Source organism: Coloeus monedula, assembly GCF_965178545.1.
Source record: "Coloeus monedula genome assembly, chromosome: 2".
NCBI lineage: Eukaryota > Metazoa > Chordata > Aves > Passeriformes > Corvidae > Coloeus > Coloeus monedula.
In genome coordinates this window covers 108,530,910-108,551,300 of record NC_138782.1, presented here as the reverse complement: position 1 = coordinate 108,551,300, position 20,391 = coordinate 108,530,910, and the positions used below count along the sequence as shown (strand labels likewise).

At 40.2% G+C, this 20,391-nt stretch overlaps 1 protein-coding gene across 1 annotated transcript in view; it reads left to right on the top strand.

Moving 5' to 3' along the window:
• The first annotated feature begins 17,089 nt into the window (after window positions 1-17,089).
• The window catches only part of CYRIA (CYFIP related Rac1 interactor A), a 52,767-nt gene continuing 49,465 nt past the window's right edge, over window positions 17,090-20,391 (top strand). Inside the window, exon 1 of the mRNA XM_082277025.1 lies at window positions 17,090-17,219. The gene's annotated coding sequence lies outside the window, so the exon portion shown is untranslated. The remainder of the gene's footprint in view (window positions 17,220-20,391) is intronic.

Here is a 20,391-nt window from a genome sequence, read left to right as displayed (position 1 = left end):
ACTGAATAAGTCTACTATAAATGATTGAATTTTACCACACAGAAACAACATTCTACAGCTCAAAGAACAAAGAGAAGATAGTAACAGCTCAAATGACATATTAAAAGTGTGAATTTGGCCATCATGATAAAGTTGGTGGTATTGAAGATATGGGAGATTTATTTATTCATTAAATATGCCAAGGTAGGTGTATAGCAACAACACTCTGACTGGTAACATTGGAGGTCAATGTGTAATCAATACAAATTGCTATATAACTGTATGCAGGACAATACAAATTAGCTAGGTTGGACAAGAACTTGGGGGAGAATTTGGTATCTGTACTTCCCTTGATAAAGTCTCTTTCATTGGTAATGTCCTCTGAACTGGATCATCTTGTCAAATAATAATAAACACCAAGCACACATACAGACTCCTACAGTTAGAAACATAAGCATAGGTGCCTCCATCTGAAGTTTAATTCCATCCTAGATGTATTTCTAGAAGACCATTAGAGAGCTGACGTGATGGTCCATGCCTTGACGTCTAGGATTGTCAGATACGTGTTAGTGTTGACTTGGTCCCTACCTGCCACTGCAGAATGGCCTGGATCACCTTTGCATTTGACACATCTCGTCAAGGCTTCCAAATATGCAAGGCATGTCAAAAAGCAGTGGGTACTTATGTGTGAGCAGGTGAACAGAGGATATTTTGAGTTTATGTATGCCTTCACAGCAAAAATGGCTCAGCAAGCACTCATCATCTATAATTTTCCTGGTACCAACTAGCTTTAGTATCTTTTTTTTCCCCTTTCTTTTGTGGAATCTCTTACATAGTCAGGTCTCTGTTTTCAGATAGTTTAAATGGTATTCATCTGTCCTATTTTTGATACTTTTATATGATCAGATCTCTTAGAATAATTTTCTAGTCAAGGTGGCTACGACACAATTTTAGACTGCAATTAAACTCATTCTAAGGTACGTGGTTAAAATAGGTCAGATGAATCACATGCCCATTTCTCCTCATTGTCTGTACAGTATGGCTAATTCAGGTGTACACCTCTAAAGTCAGGTCAAATGAATCATGCAATGTGGTATCTCCTCAAGGACAGATTTGGAGGGAGGAGTTGCATTCCTTCCAAAATGACTTGTTACCACAGTGTTGTCAGAAGTCAGAAAGATTAATTCTACTTGCATATTTGTGTGTGATTGTCATTTTGCATGTTATTGTTTGTAAGTCTGAATAAGTAAAAAGTTTCACCTTAGGAAAATAGGTATATCATTAATATTTGACTGAGCATTTTAAAATGGTTTGGTTTAAAAAGAAGCACATAATCATGCTTTCACAGCATTAGCCTCAAACATATGGCACAAAATTTGTTGGTTTTATGTCTTTCTGCCATGCTGAACACAGGAGAACAGCAAGCATTTTATGCAGCACAAGGGGGACCAGATAGACAATGACTTAACAATGCATAAAACCTAGCAGCGCAAGGTCCATGCCTCACATAAATTAATCATTAAAAGAGACTTGAATTTACACAGCTGGTTTATACCAGAATAATTATTATTATCATGTGCTTATTTTGTTCTGGTGCTAGGAGTCCTAGACCTAAATTTGCTCTGTCCTCTAAACAAATACTGAGAGTTGAATGAGGCCTTTCTGGGATGAATATTCTACCAAAAGCTTTTTTCAGCATAGAATAATCCTCTTCGCTTTTGATCCAATTCATCAAATATTCCTTCATGCAAATACAGTTCCTACTGAAACTGGATTGTACAGATCAGTGAAATTATGGAAGCTATAAATAACTGGCAGCATCTAAAAGTTCAGCAAACAGGAGCAGAAGAAAGAGCAGAAAGCAGGAACGAGGAGGATGAGGGAGCTTCACTGTCAAGCTGGCTTCGGTGTCAAGAAAATGCCACATGTTTACTGCTAGGCAATAAATAACTGCATATGGTCATGACATATGCATATGCAAGTTGCTAAAGCTCAAGGCGCTGAACAACTATGAAATGACAAGAAAGTTGAAATACCTTCCTGATGGAACTGAGGACCAAGAAATCCTTAAAGAAGGAAAAGACGTGGAGGACTAAACCTGAATATCCTTGAAGGAAAGTTCTGAAGAGCTGCATGAGTTCACATGTGAACCAGCTCTAGTGCAGCCTGGAGATTTAACATTGGAGGAGGTACATGCATATGTGACTGTGAAGCATCTATAAGTTAGTCAGACGAAGGATGAGAGAAACCTTTAGAATCCAAATATTACATAAAAACATATGTTACTAGTATTTACATTAAAACTGTTTTCTAAGCCTTTATGACAGTATTGTTTACCTTTACACGTATGCCTTCTTAGTGAGAAGGCTGCTCTCTTTAGCAACTCCCAGTTGGATGACCTGGTTCCACATGCCCAAAGCCTGGAACTTGCAAGAGCTGGACACCATAGTAATGGATCAAAGTTATGTTTAACACCTTGCTATTTCACAGGAATTGAAAACAGAGAGACACCGAAAAAGAGGCTTTATAGAAAGGGAAAAGAGATAGCAAAAATTACCTGTAGTTTGCAGTAGTCAGGGAGATGTGAATCTTCGTTAAAAGGGATGTTATGTGCCTCAGAAATTTTTTTGCCTCTACTTTTGAAGCACATTAATGATTATTATAACATGGCATTTTTTGTTGTAGCTTCATGCATTATATATTATCTATAACTATTTTGTCTCTGGGAAAGTTATGAATATTGAAGTTATTTTACTGTCTTGAATTTTGCATCCTAACTTCCTCACAAAAAAAAAAAAGGAACAAAGGGGGAAAAAAAGCATTAAACATGTTTTCAAATGAAAGATAGTCTCTATAAAAAAGATCATCTTGAAATAAGCCAGTAGACCTCCCAGGAATGTTCTATTACAAATATTGTCGCAGTTGGAATGAATACCTCCTGCAGCCTAAGCCTGCTACCATAACTGGTCTGACTCTGTTACAAGGCGTCCCAACAGGAAAAAAAAAAAAAAAAGAAAAAAGTAGGGACATTTTAACGACGTGCGATGACTCTTAAGGGCTGTCCTCATTGACTATGACACAAACATCTAATGTTCCTAGTGTCACTTTCTACAGTCAGCACTTTAATATGTGCAGCAATTTTTTTTTTTTTTTTTTAAGGAGATCCTATTTCACTAGATCTTTTGTAAGGGCTTTTTAGAACTGGTTGCACAGAAGCTGCCAAGACCCATATTTGCCAGTTCTTTGAACAGTTAAGCCTTCTCTCAAGTGACCTCTCTGGTCGCAGTTGGGCCACCAGCCCTACACTTTGTTCCTTTTCTTTTAGCATGCTTATAAACAAAAGTAGCTGCAAGTGTGTATCTATAAAGAAGAAAAGCCATACAAGGTTTGATCAAGAGCCAACCTGTACCTTTGCAACTGCCTATAAACATTTGGCTTGTGACAGACTCCACATTACCTCCAAATGTCTGTATGGATCTCTGAGACAAAAATGACATGCTCCTGCAGGCATTTGCAGGTCTGACAGAAATGCTGGCCTCTGATGAAGATTCAGAATAGACATGTACAAAAATGGGCCACTGGATTTTTAAATAACTGTTAAGAAAAATAATTACTCATTTCTGACATAACCAGTGGGAAGACAAGAGTTAGGAGCTTTGCTTTTCTAGAACACTTTTTGCTTGAGCTTAAGATACACTAACTTCCATTAAAATTCATGTCTCTTACAGAAATACACTGTTAAGTAATTATAACAGGACTGCATTTTGCTGGCCTTGGCCACATGGCACCGTGGCAGGGGCCATGACTGACCCTATTCCCCCATCCTGGGCTTTGGCACTGGGAAGCGGTGCTGGCGGGGCGAGGGCACCCTTGGTGCTCCCCAAACCAACCCCTGGCCCACACCCCACTGCTCCATGACACCTCATTTGAAACAGAGACCCCCAGCCCTTCCCAAAGTGCCTTCTGCAGAAAATGAATGGAAGCAGCTCAATATGCCATGTCCTTTGCAGAGGACCTCCAAGGGCAGCTTTTACCCCAAGGAGAGGCTGGGCTGGCAGGCAGAGCTCTCCTCCTACCCTTACTGGGCTCCAGGAATGTGTTGACATTTTGTGCTCATCACCTGGCTGAAGCACAGGGCCTATTCCTGGTTCCTAGAATGGGCTTGATTTGTGAAAAGAGGGTGTAGATGCTTGCTCTAAAATGACAGTAATTTTAAGTGAAGGCTTAAATCAAAGCTGTGGGAAACACAACTGATGAAATATTGAGATATCTGTGAAATAAAGTAGGGATTTTGAGAACTGCTTTCCAGATTAAGATGCCTCAGCCACAAATATCACAACTTGCACTCATCACTAGGCACCACCTATGTTTTGAGGTGACAGCTGCTGCAGAAAAAAAAAGATTTCTACAATCACAATACATTTTTGTGAAATACATTTTGAGATGTCTTCTTTTTCTTTCCTTCATAGGGTGTATCACTGCTATGTCAATTATCCCAGCCCTTTATTGCTGTTCTTAGCAACTTATCCAGGCCATGATAGCCATCATTACTTGCTGAGATGCACATAGCACAGCACAGTACTAATGCTCCAGCTGTGAATGGGAAATCAGGGATGGAGTCACATTTTTCCCTACAGCATGCAGGTAGTAATTAAAGCTACCAGAGATTTTCTTCATTGGATTCTCCCCTGGCTCCCTGAAGTTCCACTCACAAACTTTATTAAAATACAATCTGTGCAATGTTTTTCTGTGCAAGGTATAAAGTCCCCTTGAGAACAATTGTTTGTGAAGTGATGGGCTTTTGTTGTGCTTTAAAGTAGTTCTGATATTTCTGTGTATACAGGAATACACGTCACTGTACACATCCAAGTACTTTGTTTGAAGTTTGAGTTTTATCAGTCTACACTAACATAAACATGCCCTTGACAGTTATGGGACTATGTAGATACAGTGTCATAACATTTTAAGACTTCAAAGATGAATTCTCACTATTAGAGGGTTTTGGGTGTTCTATTATATGCACAGAAATGGTTACAGACAGAAGAGAAGGGAATCAGAATGCTCAGGTTTATTTAAGAAAGTCTGATAAATATTGCTGCTCATTTTCAGCTCTTACTTTACAACTTCATGCTTCACATTTTATACATAAAACTCCTCTTGGTATATTTGTGACTTTTCCAAACTGCAGACTAAAAGTTCAGTGCCAGCTAACTTTGTCTTCTATCAATTTTTTCAATGACAAGAACGTGTGCACATGTGCTTCCTGCTCGAGGTGAGATTCATATTTACAGGATATGGAAAGTTAGCATGACAAAAGTAATGACTGTGTAGAAGGAAACTCACTTTCGTTAGCAGGCATCCTATTTACTCTACTGTCACCTCCCATGATACGCTACATGCCATTTCAGACACCAAAGTTCTTTCAGTGAAAACTTCCTGCAGAGAAAATGGAAACTTTGACAGAAAAACAACAATAACATCAAAAAAAAAAAAAAAAAAAGGCTGCGTTTACCCTGGGAAAAAATGTATCAGTGAGATCCTTTCCTCAGATATACCCACCCAGCTTCTACTGAGTCCTCTGATCACATATGAACTTGATCACAGAAGATTATTGAGAATTATTTGGTTTAATAAATAAAAAACCCACTTTTTTTTTTTTTTTTTTTTATGCCCACTGCATTCTACTCACTGAGAGGCCTGGCTGTCTTCAAAATAGTTTTTCCAAAACCTTTTAATTATGACCAAAGCTTAATTTTTCTGTCAATGGCAGAACTGCAGGTCTCACTGTTACTGCCCATCTGCCTACATCTTTCCGCAAGAACTGGAAATTTAAGGGAAATCATTTTCCATGCACTTTACTCTCCTACAAGTCCTCTGCACTTAAAAACTGGGCTCCATGTGATTGCAACTAAAAGCACTGAAATGAACATGAAACCAGAAGAAATTCCTGTGAACTAGTGCAAAGACTAATTTTGATTAATTTTTTTTAGGATTTCCAAAACATAATAATAATAATATTAATTTGAGTGTTTCAAGAAATGGCAAGCTTTGCATTTTTGCTTTTAAAATGAAAGTTTAGGATGCTGATTTCACCCCAGATTATAACCACCTGCAACCATTTTTTGCAAAGACTATAACACTAAAATTTAAAAGAATGTCATTTACCCACATGATAAATTATATTCTGTGAGGCAAGATTTGACTATAAGTCAGCTCATATGAATGACTGAATTTAGAATCATGGAATAATATTCTTCTGTGCTCTGTGATGCATGAATTTAATTTTGCACAGTGATACGGATCACTGAAAATGACCATTTGCAGGGTTATGGAAGAGCTTGTCACTGATTAGAAACCATTGAGTGCAGCTGAATTTAGGAACAAAAAGGCTGAGAATGAGTATAAAGATCTGAAGTTTTAGCTTCTGAGAAAAAAAATGTGTGAATGGTTCACTAGTTACTAAAATAGATCGAGTGTTACAACAGCAAGAGCTTGTAGACGTTACTTGTGTAATAAAAATATGGGTGGTTGCAAATTATATTGCTGTGAAGAGCAGATGAGGAGAGACGCCTACTGAAACCTGATGCTGCCTTTGAACTTTAAAATTTTGACTTAATAAGCTTTGCAGTGGCACTGCTTAGCAAAGAGCTGTCACGAAGGGCAGATTTGTTTCACAGCAGAGTTGCTTTATTAAAAATCCTCAGCATTTCCATGAAGTCCTGATTCAGAAACAGAAGGAGGAGTTACACTGAACTTGACTGCTGACCTGACAGTGAGAATGGAGCTATTGTGCCCAGGACTGAATATGCATATCTGTGCTTCTCGCCGAGCTTCACAGGGCAGTTCCCCTCCAAGAGAGATGAACCCTTTAGAGATCTGAAAGCTTCTACTGCCAGATACTGAAACCCCAAAACAGACCCTAAAGTCTGTAGGTTTCATAGCCATTAAGAGGTTAAAATACAGCTTTTAACCTTCTCCCTTTTTTTCCTCCGCTGTAGGGTAATCAATGGACTGCAAGCCATGTGCAGCAGCGTGGCCCATGGCGTCATCTTTGTGCTATTCAGCAAACTGCAAGCTAGATGTGCTCAATTAATAGTAAAGATTGTCAGGAAAGCAGAGCTGGAAATGCTTATTTGGTACTGCATGAATTGAACCTGCTTGTTTGAATAAAATACTAATTACCTCACTGACTCTTTTGCATTAAGCCTTCTCTTTATACTGTGCTTTACTTGGTGGGAAGGAGTTAGTACAATTCAGCACAAAATGTGATACAAACTAATGCTTGGGAAGGAAAAACTCTAATGGCACATTAAGTGTTGTCAATTGCATGGCTTTCTCTATTATTGCTGAGCTTTCAGGATAAAGAAAATACCATCTGTAATCATTGGTTGCACAAATAAAACACACAGAAAGGAAATTAATTCCCTCATCTTGAACCTCGGAAAAAGGCAGGGCTCTTTTCTGCTCTGCATGTGTTACTAGGAAGACTGGCATGCAACTAAATCACATTTTTTCCCAAGGTTTTAACTGAATTTCAGACTCTGTGATGCAGATAGATCTGCTTGTGATTTTATCTAGTAACGATGACAAGAAAAGGTATTTTAGTTGACTTCTTCTGTGCCATCCTTGAGACATAGAGGCTGTCTTTTCTAGGAAATTTTTTAATCCTTTTTCAATCTTCATCTGCGGTTTTCTTCTTTCTTCATCCTGATGGAAGCTGTGGTGCAGTTAACCATTTTCTTGTTAAGGCTGCACTGAGACAGAGCTCTTGCTTCACTCTAGCAGCTCCTTCTAAAAGTGATACCAGCAGCAGTAACCACTTCTTTTAAGCAAAGACATGCAGAAAATGCACTGAAAGACTTAGAGAATATGCTTCATTCCTGTTTTGAGATCTGTAAGGAGTCAACAGAAGGCTTTTTATGTTTCATTTGTTTTATGCAAAATCACATTGTTCTACAATTCAGTGCTCAGTTGCTCCTCTAACAACTGAATGAGCAGAATTTTTGTCATAGGAGAAATAGTTTTGTATTGCCACCTATTAATGAGCTAGAAAAGATGTTTGCACATACTGTTGTCCAAGAAATACTTTTTTTTCAGTGACAAACTGAAATCTCTCTACAAGCTAGAATTGCAGGATGTCTAACTAGGACCATTGCAATAAACAATGCCAATGAAAGGAGACCCTCCGAGCTCTTGCCACCAGTGGTGAGAAGCTCCTCTCCCTAGAATGAAAGCTCAAGGCAACATCATGATGGAAGATGGCTTTGTGAGCTTTGGGATGAATGGATCTCAAAAGACACAACAGGGAGGGGGATGAGATTAGGGAAGGTGATGTTATTGGGTAAACAGAAGAAAGTGAGATGGAATAAGATATTGATTTCCTATTCATAGCAATGGATGGGAAAAATGAGGCAAAGATTTATGATCTATTGCTTACCTCTACTAGGTGGGAACTAAGAGCAGCTTTCTAACCCTTGAGAAGGTTATCAAGAAGACCCATCCCTTCTGCATCCCTGGAAGTTTTCAAGGCCAGGCTGTATGGAGCCCTGAGCAGCATGGCCTCGTGGAATGAGATGATTTTTGTAGAGGGATTCCTTATGGAACAAGGGCATATGATACCCCTGGAAAGATTGGACAACCCAGGGTTGCTGAGGAAAGGCTCCTGAACAGGCCCCTGGCTGCAGGCAGGCCTGGAAAGCACCTGGCTGCAGGCAGCCCTGAGAGTCCTTGGCAAGGTATACACTGGAAGGCTCCCCCTTGATTAGAGGCTGTCTAGAGGGACTGGGGATGAATCTTTGCAAAAGTAGATATAAGTTGAACAATATATACAATATAGTTGAACAGTAAAGGGAGAACAATGCTTAATCGTATTGGTGTACGTGTCGTTTATCTGGCCAGCTCTCTGGACTTGGTCCCTAACAGATTTTTAAGGTCCCTTCCAACCCAAACCGTTCTGTGATTGATTCTAAGAGAGGGACATGCTCTCCTGAGTGGTGCATGGCAGGTGGAGGAGTTTCAACGCATGTATGGTGAAAAAAGGCAAAGTTCAGACTGGTTGTAAGGCAGTGTCCTCAACACGAGGACAGTCACGGGCAGAACAGCTTTCACGCAGAGGTTATGCAGTTTCCTTTCTTGAGGCTTTTCAAGGTCCAACTGGATAAACACCAGAGCAACATGGTCTGATCTCACAGATGACCCTACTTGGAACAGGATGTTGGACTAGAAACTGCCTGAGGTCCCTTCCAACATGAATTTTTTTATGATTCTGTGAGCCTATGACTTTTTAATTTTTTGTGGACACAGATCTTTTTCCACACATATAAATGAACCTTCCATTTATCCTTACAAGTGACTCAGAATTAATCATTGTTCATTATAAACATCTGTTTGACTGCTATTGACTTTCCATAATTACCACTGTATTTATCTTTCAGATTAGTGGTATTTTATTTCATTTACATATAGACTCAATGCTTGTAAGAAGAGATGTTAAGGTTATTTAGAGAACTCAGAAGAACATGTTTAGCTTTTCTAGTTCAGATGCCAGAAAAGGACAAAATAGTTTACTAAGAATAAGGATATTTACTTCTTTTTAAGTAGTTTTAACATCATCTAGCTGGAGGATAGTATATGGGCTATAATTATTCTCATTCTAATAAGACAGAATAAAGAATAATGCAATTTTGGAAGTGAGGAAAGCATTATCTCAATGTTCCTAACACTTCTGTTGCTGTGCTGTTTGAATTACATGCTAGACAAATGATAGTCTAGGCTTGGAATGTCTAAATTGTAGAGGGCCTAAATTTTCATGTTGGCACCATCTCAAATGGAATCTAACAGTACTGATACATGTATACTTTCTTTGAATTTTGTACACCTTTTTAAAAAGGTAGCATTCTTGATTTTTCAGATTTTAGGTGAAAAAAATAATTATAGGAATGAGAGGATTTTTTTTTGTCAAATGACATGTAAGACAGTTTTATACTTATCTCCCTTGTTCTCAAATAAAAGAAAAAAGAAGAAAGAGAGAGGCCAGTCTCCTACTGGCTTGCATGTAGTATAAATGTTCTACAGTTTGTCAAACATGGATAAAGAGAAAAAAGAGCCCTGCAGAAAAAAACTCATTAGATTTACTCCAAGTAATTTTTATACATCCTGATATTTGTTTTGACACAACAAAGATGTACAAGTGACTTTAATAAAAGCTATAGCATGTGCTTCAAGTTATTTCCTATAGCAGAAGAGCCAAATAATTGTAGGAGAATTCAGTTTTTTAAATTCCTTGAGTTTGCTGGGCACTAAGCTGATGCCCACTCCAGGAACAACCAGACCATCTCTCTCCACACTGTGCTGGAGGCTGTCACATCTGCTCATATCTTCTTCTAGAGTTGATAAGGTGAGCAACCTCTTAATATGATTCAGTCAAAATGAAGTGACCCAGGAGAGACCTACTACTTAAACTGTTTAATCTGTCTCATTTTTGACTGTAATAGCAAATCATCCCAGAAAATCTTTGGAGACAATAAATACAGGCAAGCTGGGAGTGGTGATGTGGTGGTACCAATACAATGGAACTGAGAAGATGACATCCATTCACAACTTAATGCTCCTGCAGAGGATGGTCTGGATCCTGCAAATCCTTTCCAAACAGTCAATGCAAGACAGGGTATTAGATCATATTTGGTTTGATGTATTCTTTAAACAATGGAACTGCATACATAAAGCATGCATTAAAAACAGTATTTAAAGCTGCAAAGTTAAAATTTCAAGAATTAGGAAATATCAGAATCAAGATTTTAATGTACATTTCCCATGGTCCGATTGGGCACCTACCCTACTTTCTGGCTGAAAATCAGAGGCTTGGAGAAATGGTTTATAAACAAACATGAACATTCATGTACCTGGATTTTGCCAAAGTGTAAGTATTGGATCCACACTGAGATAATATGGGAAATTCAAAGCCTGGCTTTTCCTATTACAAAAGATAGGAATCTAATTTAGCAATCCAACTGTTACTTCAAAGCACTTGTGTAATTTCCTATAACAACTGCTCATCACTTCATACATCTTCAAATTGGACTCCTGACCTTTTTAAATTACTAACAAATATTTCAGCTCAATTGAAGTCCACTGACTGCCATGTAGCAACGGGGAAAAATCAGATGGCTGAAATTCCATTTCCATCAGCTCTGCCCCCCTCTCCTTTGACAGAGCCTGCTGTACTCAAGGAAAGCTCTACTGCTTATTTCCTGAAGCATATTTTGAATATTGTGTTGGTCAGTAGCTATATAAAGGTCTAGGCCACCTGAAAACTTCAGTGGCTCAGGAGTTGCTTCAGAAACTGTTCTCTTGCTATATGTACATTTAACTCTGATATGAGTACAGGAAAAGTGACTGAGGACCATTTCAGCTGTCTAATTTGAATTTATTCTGGGTATAACTGAGTCCTACTGGTCAGCAGAGAAAAATAATTTCAGGAGTAGAACAACAACAGCTATCATTTTCATTGAGGAGTAGCTGTAGGGCTGCGGTTCAGCCTACCAGCTATGCTTCTTCATTTATTGATGTTGCTTTGAAAGGAGCTACCTAGACCTGGCTGTTCAGAGTATTCAGACTCCATGATTTTGATCCAGGCTGAGAGCTTGTGAGGAACACAAATTAAAAAAAAAGAAAAAAAAAACCAGGAAAGAATAATCTACTTTTATAAATGTTCTGCATTTATAGGGTACTATACATGGTACATTTCTATAAACAAGCTTTGTCCCTGCTGAACTCCATGGATCTTATCAATTTTTTTTTTAAATGTTTCATAATACTAGAATATACCAAAGATACACAGGTTTCTGTAAAACGTCTTCTATAGCAAATATATTAAAAAAACTGACACATAACCACCAAAACCAGAAGACAGCTCTCTGAGAAATGTCCTTTCAATGACATTCACAGATGATATAATAACGCATATATATAGCACCTCAACTTCATGTTTGCTGTAGATGCTGTGTTAGCTTCCCAAGCTTTCAAGTCAGCATTTCTAGGTGTGGTAATGTTGGGAGCCTTTGCTCCTCTTCTTTTCTCCATAAGTTCTATGTGAGTTTGGTGAAAAATAGAGGATTTTCAATACAGAAAATAATAGAGAAGAAGCAGGGCTGTGGTTTGGGATAATCATGACTTCACAACACACAAGTTGGGATGCTTCTTGCTTTCCATGTTTGAGTAAAAGTATGTGAATCGTGCCAGATACATGTTTAAGCTGGATAAATACACTGCAGAAAATGTTTAACAGATTATTAAAAAAAAAATCTAACTCACATAAATTCCTAATCATCTATCTATAGCTCTGAACGATGGAAGTTATCCATCTTGTATTCTCATGATTCCTGCAGTATTGGTTACCTCATTTGCATAAAATGAATAGAATAAATTGTTACGAATCCAAAAATATACGGTTGCCAGGATACATCTTGCTCGATGCAAATGAAAATGGGTTTGTGCCGACCAGCTTAAAGTAGTTTGGAACTTAGACATTTTCTTATTAACATTAATAGTGATAAATGAAACATTACCTATACAGTGAGCTATTGAAATTATTAATATTTGTTTTGCAAGAGGAATGTTATTTCAAGAAAATCTGAACTAATGGTTGTACAGTGTAATTCTACTAAAATATCCTGAGGTTGCATTGTAGAAGCAGCATTCAGAGTGAATATTCCATGCTTGCTCCTTTATAAACTTTTTAATTTAAAAGGTAAGTTTCTTGTTAATTGTTTTTATGATTTTCAGTGCTACAGCCTTAATAACAAGTATCTATCAGTGTATAGAAACACTATTATTATGCTTTATCCATGCATAATATGGGGGTAAGTTAGTTACAGTTGACAACCATATCCAAAAAAAATCCTAGGGTCTAACCACATTTCTATACAATGACATAGAGAAACTCTTATTTAATATATATTATTCTGACTTGCTAAAAATGACAAAAATATAATTTATTTTTATTTTGAGCACTATATTTTATAAATCTCGAATTTTTTAAGCTGCACACATGCATATCAATATTTTTTACAAGCTTATATCAGAAGTTAAACCTTTTTGAGTAAATTTATTTAATTTGCACTGAATGCCTAATGAAGATAATTAATGCATAAAATAATTACATTTTTATTGTTTGTCATTCAAGGTGTGTACATGTCTTTAAAGGGGGAATATATATCCTATATGTTGACGTCCAAAGAGGTAGATAACAGATCAGATTTCCAGCTGTATTCAGATGAGACTCCAGTGTTTTTGGTGAGTGTTGTAGCTGTTCTAATCTGCCATGGCTGGTCCCTTGTCAGCAATGTCATGTGCCAGTTGATACAAGAGATATACTGTTTCTGCAGTAAAGGCTCAACGTGCTCTGAGAAAGAAAGCTCTTCAAGCTGAAGATACTTGAGACAATTGAGGTGAGCAAGTTTTCTCTACCCCGTTACTAATGGCTGGTTCTTTGAGAGGAGAGAAAAATATTGACAAAGCCACAGCAGCACTGTTCTTTCATAGGAAACAATTTCAGACACAAGTCAGAGTTGTAAAATTATAGATTAACTCCCTCCTCTCATCTTTTGGTTTGTTGTGTCTCAGAAGTTACTGGCTTCACTGCTAATTTTCAGTCATATAACTGAAAAAGAAGATTATGTCCCTAAATTATAAAATAGCCCTGAGGTTCCTCTTCACAAGTTACCATTAAAAACAATATCGGTGGTACTGTGAATTATACAAATGACAGGATCATACTGAATATTCATATAATTTATTTCATAGAATATATAATTATCCTTTTTTTTCTGTGTTAACTGCAAAAATAAAGGGCTTCCAGACTGAGGAAATGATTAAGGGGCTGATGGAATGGGCACTGAAATTAAAGACCTTCTCCTTTGAATTTGGTAATTTCTGAGGAGAGCTCTAAACCTTTCTTTTCCTGAAAATGCTCTTTGTACTAACCTTCTTCCTTTCAGTCTGCACAGAGCTAAAATGAGCATTAAGGAAGATTTCCTTTTATTCTACAAATATACTCCCACATGTAATACTGGAGAAAAGTGCTAGATAAATACATTAGTTCTGCCTAGCAAGTTAAACATCAAAAGCTGAAAACTCATGTGCCCATCTGTTCTGAGACTGCTGGTTGCATCCAGGTGATTTTGAATGCAATTCTGCATAAAGCCATGAGTTTCAAGACTTGCAAGGCACCATACTCTACAAAAGACTAAACAACACTGTTCCAGGTAAATAAAAAACCAAGTATTTGCCACTATTGCAGATGACTTTATGAATCATTCCTTTTTAAAAAAAGAATCTATGTCACCATTCAAATTTCAGCAGATATTATAAGGCCAGCACCTAAAAAATCCAGAGATTGCTGCTATGCTGCTATGCCCCAGTTGAGCCATGGCAAATGGTTGTGTATACATTGTCATAACTGTGAAATAAAATGTGTTAAAATCTCCTCAGATTTCAGATTGCAGATCGATTTGGATGGGATTCAGCGTGAGATTCAGACTCCTAAACTTTAGATGTCTGTCAGCAGGTGTCTTTAGCTAAGTGACTTAAATATCCACTGCAGTGATGACAGATGCACTTAGCAATGGGCATTCTGAGCTACATCTACAGGTCACAGGACCTACAGGTGCTTCTGGAAGACCAGTAGAAAATAAGGCAAGATACCCAAGGGTAACTTAAAAATCTCTGGGTGTTTGTGCTTATCCCATCCGTGGATCAGGACTGGGGTAGCTTTAAGCTGTGATAACACAGACCATTACTGGCTGGCCCATTGCACCTCTCACCAGAGAACTGAGCATAAGTGCCTACCTGCTTCTTGTGATGTGTGAAACAACCTCATGAAAGCACCAGACCTGGACTTTAGCACTGCCTGTAATGGGAGATTAGACACCTAATTATTGTCTAAGAAATGGAGGTGTCTGTATACCCAGATTTAGGGTATATGAAGGTCTTTTCTATTCACACAATTCACCTCATAAAGGCAAGCACATCCTTTCACCTGAAAAAGTTTAGGGTGCTTGAGGTATTGGGATGGCACTGGTAGAGATGAACCAGAAATTTATGGGTATCCTGAATCTCTTCAAAGAAAAAACTAGGTGATATGTGAGATCACTCACAGAGTCTAAGTGATAAGAAATTACTTTATTGAGGAATCTGATCTCTTTGTGTACAAACTGAATTTGTCTCACACAAGCACTAAGATAACAGTTTCACACATACAGTTGTGGCTTGGCTAATATGCCAGTAGCCAGTTAAACAATTGTTTTCTGGTCTCCAACGTCATCGTCCAAAGCTGAGAATCTGAAATCTATCACTCGCCTGCCATTTCCCCTACAGGCTGATCAACTTCACTCTTATGGTAGTATGTGACACTACATGTAGATGTTCTACAGTTCATATCATCAATATCTAGCAGTCCCTTTGTTTTGGCAGGATTTAAAAGTTGGATTTTTCTAACTCCTAAATATTATCTGTATGCAGAATAAAAATATTCTTCTGGCTAAGTCCTTGATGCATTCAGTGCAGACAACTTAAGAGCATACATAGCATGCGGTCATAGAGTCAGAATATTTCCAAAAGATGGGTGATAGCTGCCTCTTCTTTTGTAAAAGTATCCAGTTAAAGACACGACCATTATAAAGCAGTCAGAATGCATGCCCCAGAAAAATAATTAAAAGGGGACATTACGTTGCTAGCTGGGAATCTGAGGTTCAGTTCTTTCTCCTGGTTCAAGTTTTCCATGTGACTGTTCTTCCCACTTGAAAGTGGAGCAATGCTATTTACTTCTTTTAAAAAGTACTTTGAGACTCGTGGGTAAAAAATGCAAGCCAGCAGCTCAGTGTTCTACTAAGCTGGGTGCTGAAAGGGTAGCTATACTAAATATGTGCTACAGCAACAGACACACAGCCTTTTAATAGACTAAGTATGTCACTTGAATTATTTTCTAGACAATTTGGAATTTTCAGACCAAAAAAAGAACAATTCAAGGACATCTGGATCCAGCCTGGGTAAAGAGAAGCAGTTAAATCATGGAAGTGATGCTGCTCTGGGGTACTTGATCAGAGGGAGTGACAGGCCAGAGGGTCAAGTCAGCAACAGGCCCTACATCCTCATAGCTCCACCAAACCACTCCACTTCTCACAGCGCTCCAAAACTTGCCTTATTCATGAGAATCACACCTCTCGGAGCACAAAGCTCTCCTCAACACATTTGCCCGAGGCAGGAGGCAGCTGTGAACTCTCAGGCTCACAGGCATAGAGCTGTGATAGCTCTGTGGTCAGCATCACAGCTTCTCACAATTAAAGAGCTCAGCAAGCAAAGCCCTGGTATGAACAAATAAGAAGATATTTCTGTACTGTACTCCCAATACTGTCACTTGTAGGTTTTTTTGTTTTGTTTTTCTTTTCTTGCTTTCTTTCTTGCTGTTAATGACGCACAGACTGGCTTTTGGGGAAGGGGGAAACCGAGTGCTGCACAGCCGTTCTGGCGACTTTAACCTCATTTAACCCTCCGCACAGCAAGAGGAAGTACAAAGTATTTTCACGAGCTGTGAATGGGCTCAGATCTGGTTTTGACGTCTTGAGGAAGCGCTGTCTTCTGCAAAGCCAGAAATACAAAAAAAAAAAAAAAGAAAATGTATGTGAAGTCCCGAACTCCAGCGTTTGTACAGACACCGTCCCGTCCCACCTACCCCCACCCCGAAACAGAGGCCACCGCAGAGAGGGGGATGGAATCTCTACGAAACGGGGAGGGTTTGGGTCAGCGCCGATGTTCCCCGGCGGGGCGCAGCGCGGGTGACAGCCACACGCACCCCTGCACTGATTCCTGAGCGGACACCCCAGCGCCCCGACCCGCCGACTGGGGACCCAGGGCGTCCCTGCGTACGGTCTGCACTGGGTGGGGGACCCATCCCTATCCCTATCCCTACGCCTACCCCTACCCCTATCCCCATCCCCATCCCCATCCTCATCCCCGTCGGAGGCCGCCTCGCCCCGCGGCGGCGGGAGGCGGGTCCGGGGAGCCGCGCCCGGGGCGGCCGCCGGCGGGAGCCGCACGCAGCCACCGCGGGGCGGGGCGGGTCTGCCAGCGTCGCGCTGGGCCGGGCGGGCTGGGCCGCGCCGCAGCGCCGGCGGCTGACTCGGAGGCAGCGGCGGGGGATGGACGAGGGTACCTGCGGCGGCCAGCGGCGACGGGCGGCCCAGGTAAGAGCAGGGAGGCACGTCGGAAACGGGGGCTGCCGCCCGCCCCGGGGGCTGCACGGCGTGGGGGCTGAGCCACCTCTGCCGCTCCTTCTCTCGGCGCCCCCGCATCGCGGCGGGGCGGGGACGGCGCGCTGCAGCCCCGGAGTTTCTCCGCTCCCCTCGCCCCCTGAACCTCCGCAGCCGCCTTTGTGCCCGCTCTCCGGCCCCGGGTCACCCTCCCCGCGGTGCCCCTGCCCCTCGCATCGCGGGGGCTGCGGGCGGTGGCGGGGGGACGCGGAGGGACACAGCCAACTGTTGCCTGGGAAGCGCCGGCCCCGGAGCGCTGCCAGCGGCCCCGGGGCCGTGAGCGCCGGGGGGCCGGATTCGCCCCCAGCCCCGCTCGGAGAGGCATCGGGTGCGGTGCGAGCCCGAGCGGAGGCTCCCGATTGGCCTCGCCCAGCCGGGGAGACGCTTCCCCGGCCACTGGCTCTCCCGGGTAGGCGCCTCTGGGTTTTTGCTGCCGCCGGTGGATGCCGGAGCCGCCGCGGCCGCAGGGACGAGCAGCGCCGGTGCGGGAGCCGGCTGTGCCCGCGGCAGGGCCTGGGGGAGCCCGGCGGAGCTCCGCGCTGGCCCGGGCTGTCGGTCAGACAGCGCGTCGCTGTGCCTGGCAGGACTGAGTGCGGTGCGGGGCAAAGGGAGATTAAGCGTCAAACTTTGATTGCTCCGAAAACTTTCTGTTCCAGCTGCTGGTGGTTGCTGGATGCGGGGTGCCATAAGCGTGGTGTTTCCAGAGGGATGTATCTAGACAGGAGATGAAAGACAGGCTCTGTAATGCTGCATTCATCTCGTTTGAATCGCTGTACATGTTGGGAGGTGTTACAGTGAACAGATAGCTCGGTTGCATCTATTCTTCCTATTATTGTTTTTCTCCTAATTTGATTCCAAGACCGTTTACTTTTACTTTTTTTTCAATCTGGGGTTTGTTCTGCTAAGGTCTCAGTAATACATTACGCCACTGTGCAAAATCGAATGCTCCATAATTCACTGGCAACACAGCGAGTCACTTAACTGTACAGGCTTTCAGTGGTGCTGCTAATAACTTGCCGAGGGTGATGATGTGAGTTGGTTTCCAGCCTGTTCCTAGTCTCTAATTGCCATACAGAGTATCTGTTTTTGTTACCAGTTCTAAAGGCAGTTTATATGTGTTTGGGGAAAGGGTAGGTTAAGTGGGACAGATGTGTTTGCTTTACTCCTTCTGTTTTGATCATCTGCAAGGCCAGAAAAAAATGAAAATTGCTTTGGCAGTGAACTCTTAGGTGGGGAGATTTGGAATGAAATGCTGTCGTGACATGAGGTTGCCTTGTGGGCAAAGATTTTCACATGCTCAGCACAGCTCTACAAAAATACCCCAACTCCTGTTACACAGGGAAGAACTGAGCTGATACTTCCCTTTTCTCTGTTACGGTAACTTTCGTATTTCTATGAAATGTAAGGAAGACTGTTACATCAGCAATGTACTTTTTAAAAGTAATTTTAAAAAATAAACCTTGTAATTTCTTGTGTTTAAATCTGCTTTCTACTCTCCTGTAATACCCCCGCTCCCCCATCTCACAAGGCCCAAATTAAAAACTAATGATAAAGTCCTACTACTTCCTACAGTAGACTTTATGTTATAATGAAATGAAATTACAGATTATGGGAACATCATGAAAGGTTTGACTTAACTTTATAAAAAGCATAAGGTAGCAACTAAGAATAAAATTCTTCAGTTTGAACTGCTGTAGTATTGTTTAACCGCTGGTCTTTAAAGTTTCACTTGATGTAGACGATGGCAAGTATAAGCAAGGCTTTCTGAGTACTTATACAGTTTCTCAAAGACTCTGCAATATTTTATTTTATTCTGCTGTGTACTTTTCCAGTACCCTCCTCTGCTGCTGCTTTTGCAGTGATGCTTTGTTTATTGGCCCGTGAACTTATGCTCTTTATTAAAAACTGAAAATAAACAAACCACAAGCGATTAAAAAGACAATGTATGTCAGTAATTAGAATAAAACCTCCTTGATTAAGTAAGAAAGGAAAAATGGTGATCATCTTGGATACTACTGCATAGTTACTGTCGTCAGATGTCATTTTGCCATGACAGTGAGCCTATTAGTGAATTTTACAGTGGTGAGAAGATAATTCATTGTTAGTGTGCTTAGCTTGTCCTCATGACATCATTTTTGACGCTGTTTTGTCAGGCTGAAATATCTTGTCCTCAGCAGTATGGCAGCCTTACAAAGACATTGAGGATTTGCATGTGCAATATGTTGCAGATTTCCAGGTTATGTGATATACAAAATGAGCTTAAGATGTCTGTCAAAAATACTAGATGTTATTTAGATGAATAAAAATTCCTATACTTGGACAGAAATAATATTTTGTAGGTATACAAATACTATAAGTAAGACCTCTGTCATATTTTTATCTACTTCCAAATGCCATTCTAATTAGAGTTTTTTGAGAAACTGTAAACTATTTTTGTGGAATTACTGGCATTCTTTAGGAATGGATGCATATTACATGCAATAGCACACGAACTTAATCATTCAGTTCACATTTTATACAAACTAGAAAAATACTATTCTATATCCAAACCCTATGTATGATCCAGACATCATTAAGTCTCCTTTTAAAATCCCGTTGGGACAAACTGAGTTATGTTACTGGGACCTATAACATCAGTGGATAGCGGTGTATGGATGCTAACAATATATGTTAATTTCAAGCAGCCAAACCTCTTAGTGTTTCCTCTGTACTGAATTCAGTATGTATTTGGATCCATTTCAATATTATCAATCATTCTTTTAGCAGTGCTTTCTACTCATGTTATCTAGGAATGCAAAACAGTAACACTAAATCAGAGAAAACAGTTTGAGAGGCATGAATTAAAATATTTAATATATGGGGCAGTTTGAGAGCTGCAAAAAAATGCAGTCATAAATTTGAATTTTGTTGTTTAAATTAAAATTGTAATAGATGCTGCTCTGCACTCATGTGAATAATGAGCGCAATGTGACTGATTTGAGTTGTACAGGTCCTAATTCTTATGAAGTACCCAGAATTTACCATTCTTCTACTTACATAAAATTCCAATTCTCACTTCTAGTTAAAATGAAAAATGTGCCTAATTTTCTGTCTTTACATACTGCTC